A 4,310-nucleotide genomic window follows, 5' to 3' on the forward strand; every position below is an offset into this window, starting at 1 on the left:
TGTGTGTGTGTGTGTGTGTGTGTGTGTGTGACTAAATGTGAAAATATCCATGGGCTAACAAGGCTGTTTTAAAGCACTGTAACTTATCGTTTCCATCAGTGCAGAACCACAGCTCCCGACAATCGCTGAAGCAATCCACTGGATTTATGCCCGAGCTGTTCATTTAAAACCACTGAATGATTTAAAGCTGCAGCTCCTCCATATGTCGTTATACAAGCCACACTGACCCAAACATGACAAGCAGCTTGAGCAGACTGTCCTATGTGCTATTTTCAGCCCCTTTCTTTACAAATCAAATGTAAACCTGACAGGCAACATGACTGAGTCCCGTTCTTTCTGGAGATGTATATTTAACATCAGAAGGAAGAGGGAAGAAAAGGAGAAAAGCAAAAGGATGCTGGCAGATCATCTTCAGCACGGCTGGCTGGAGACATCAGCCAAGTCATGCTGGGGTAAATTGGCCTGGAGTTGAGTGCAGAAAATCCATCTCTTCTATTGTGTTGTATAATTCATTTTCCTGTAAGCGGTGCCCTGGGAGATGAGGAGAAAAACAGAAATGTGATGATATCAGCACAGTCATAAAAATTCTTCATTGTCACCAGAAAATGTCCAGTCTTGGAAAGACGAATAGAGGAGCAGGACAAAGCTTGGAGGAGAATGGAAAGTTAGACCTATTACGGGAATTGTGCAATAATGAATCAGGAGGCCATAAAGTAACTGCAGGAAGGTTTTCCTGTCACAAAATGGAGCAACATGCTACAGGGAAGCTTTGGGCTGCTGTTAAAATAATTGATGGTTGGAGAGAGGACGAGGGAGGGATGTTCTTCAGCCTAACAGACACAGAAGCCTCCAGGGGTGGAGACAAAGAAGAGTAGAATAAGAAAACAGGACAAACATGCTTGTTACCGTTTTACTGGCCACTAAGACAGGGAGTAAGAGACAATCTGCCAGAGGACAATAACAGGTCTTTTTGTCCTAACCTCATCTCAGCAGAAAAAAGGGTAGAGAAATCTGATGGTCCTTCGTTCCTATTTCTGTCACGATCCATGGTTAACAGGGAGACAAAGTCAGACAAAAGGATAAGAAGCAGACAGATTATAAAAAAACAAAATCGTTTTCAGGAAGAAAACCAAGCCGTTGATGCTGCAGATGCTGGAGCAAATACATTTGTTATAAACAAATTGTTAAATAAAACATTTTTTTCTTTTCCAACTGCAGTGTGTTTTATTGGGATTTCACATAATAAATCAGAAAAATATCTGATAAGTATAAAGAGAAATGATAAGGATCCTTCTTTTCTAAAGCATATATTGAGTCCCCATTTTCTGATACTCCTTAGTATAAATCCAGCACCATTACTTCCAGAAGTCACCTTCTTAACAAATCGAGTAAACCCGAATGTAATTTAATTTAGTTATATTTAGATTATCTGTGAAGGCCTCAGAGAAAATATAGGTTATCAAACAGTATTACAAAGGCTAAAGAACAAAGCAGACAGGGAGAAGGTTGAAGGTGAATGCAGACTTAAGCTATAAACAATAGTCCATGTTTTTAACAGAGGAGTAAGTACCGGTAAGTAATGTATATTTATATAGCACCTTTCACAGACATAAAGGGTCACAAAGTGCTTCACAAAATTACAATAGAATACAAATACATTTACAATTAGAGTAAAAAAACATGGTCATAAAACAACCCTTAAAGGTATTGTGGAGGATTTTATCAATTTTTTTTAAAAGACCCGTCTCTACTTTAAACAAAATGCGTGTGCGAGTGTGCACGAGCCCATTTCTCCTTGTGCACGATCTGTTTAAAAGTTGCTGTTCTCATAGCTCATACAAGCTTACTGTGTCCGAACGTCCGCCCTAACCCCTAAATCCCTCAATCACTATATAGAGTGGGGACTATATAGTGAACTTATTCAATTTACCATTCGGACAGATAATCGCTTCCACGTTGATCCACTGTGCAGTGCCTGCACCATCTTTGTTATTAGTCCCTGCTGTCCTGTAGCGACAGCATGTAAGACGGCCTTACGTAAACATATCACCAGATTGACTGACAATTAGGAGGACCACTTATTTTGATGACCCACCCGGAAAAAAAAGAGCATCCTCTTTACCTTTAATCTGATAGAAATAACATGCTTTCTTAAACAAATAGGTTTTCAGTTCACCCTTAAAAACATCAACAGAATCAAGTAAGTGCAAGGAAAGCGGAAAATTGTTCCAGATAGCGGCTTGACCGCCTGAAAGGAGCGATCTTCCCAGCTCCTGTACTGACCAAGGACTGAACAATCCAAAATCTGAAAGAAGAAAGACAAGTTCAAAGCTTCAATCCTACCTTCAACATGGCTGAAGGCTTAAGCTCTCCAACAGGAGAGCATAAATAATTGAAGAAAAAACTATATCATCATTGAAGAAGCTCCAGAGATCCATCGCTGAGGTGGGACATGCTTCAGCACTCAATATATCAAGCCTTTATAAAAGAGGGAATGTTATGCTGTTGAGACAGTTTTCCTGACCAGCAACAGAAAGATTGATTAGAGTTGATTGGAAGATGGGTGGAGACAAATGTGGAGAAATCTTGAGAAAAGAAACCTGAGAGGCTGATATGGCTAAGGAAATAGAGGTTCACCTTCCAGCAGGTCATAAATCCTAAAATACCTGCAGCAGTGATTGCAGACGAAGTTGGTCCTATGCATTTGCTTATGTCTTAAATACATGTGATACATGTGGACCACAGCCTGTAGTACTGGAAATAAAAAAAAATAAAACCATGTATTTGTCCAGATCCATGGAATTAGATTCCGTTTGATCACTGTTTGTCATCATTAATGGTTTACTTTAGCAGTTCCTCAATGTGTTTAAATGTTTAATTGTCCTGTATGCTACTGTTTGTTTATGAGTGCAAAGTAGGTTCTTCCCAAGTTACTTTATTTTAACTTGATCCATCTACCCAGAAGTTAAAAACCAGTCATTTGCTCACCAGCTTCTACTCTCAATTTCACAGCCATGGCAGTGCCTCTATGCACATTTATTTTTGTTATTGCTCCTCCATTTCAGCTTTTATTTTTACCATTTTTTTGCACCTTTTTAGACTTTGTTATCAAAATTCAGCTCCACCAGGACTCTGTTATCCTGCTAACGTTTGGTTAAATTATGGCATCAACTGTCTTTTTCTTGCTAGTTTATCATTTGGGTTTATATATTTCAAAAATCCCGAAGGATATGAATTAAAGTCTGTGATTAAGTCAAAATATAAAATATTAAATGGTTATGAAAACTTTTGCAAGCAGCTATGAAAGTTGTCCCCATCAGGGTGAAAGTAGGAAAGACTGCAATGCGACTTTTATGTTTAGGTTTTTACTTTGTTTCCTTGTCATGTTCTGTTTCCTGTGATTTAGTGTTCTTGGTTCTGCTCTTTGGCCTTCTGCTCTCCCACTCAACCTAATCAATGTACTCCCCTTAAATATGGTTCCCTATTGGTCCAGTTTATGCTCAGACTGCCTCTGTTCATTCTTTATTGTGCTGCAGCCTTCATTCTGCTAATAGAAATATTTCAGGTTGTCATTTTCTGCCTCGCTCCTGCCTCTCAGTCCTTCACCTGATCATTAACAGAGACAAGTGTCTGGGTGTAAAAGCATTTCCAGAAGTATAATTATTTGGAATCAGGTTGAATCATAAAAGACAGCATAACAGAGAGGAGAACAAAGCTCAATGATTGTTCTGGAAATAGAGACTTTATCTATATATCATGGAAGGGCAAGACAGGAAAAACTAGCCAATGTGATTATAAATGTGATAAAACACTGTCATTTGTCATCATAATTAATCATGTAAGGGCTAATTAATCATGTAATACGAATAGATATTCTAATGAAAGACTGTTGGAAAGAAGTTAATAACAGAGAAGAATAACTTTGTAATGGTTAATCAATGAGCACTCTGTAAAATGCAAACAATTATTCAAGCAATGCTCCATAATTAATGTCCAAAGACTGAATAAGTTTCTTTCATTGTTTTAGTCCTTGTGAAATTGCTATAATATCACTAAAGTAGGGAGTCTTTTGTGGCAACTTTAAGCATATCATAGTAATAAGTGCTAAACCTGCACGAAATTGGTTAGCAAAAATTTATTGTTTGCTAACCAATTTTGTGCAGTTTTAGTGAAACCTTCATCAGTTTAGTTAGAAGCTCTCATAGAATAAGACTTATTCACAGACAAGGAAATGTTGGCAAGGGAAAATTTGGCAACTAGATGAAAAAGTCTGATTTAGACATATTTTCAAATCAGCTCAGATCAGCAAT

The sequence above is a fragment of the Cyprinodon variegatus genome, unplaced genomic scaffold (genome assembly GCF_000732505.1).
Source record: "Cyprinodon variegatus isolate N-32 unplaced genomic scaffold, C_variegatus-1.0 Scaffold288, whole genome shotgun sequence".
Taxonomy (NCBI): domain Eukaryota; kingdom Metazoa; phylum Chordata; class Actinopteri; order Cyprinodontiformes; family Cyprinodontidae; genus Cyprinodon; species Cyprinodon variegatus.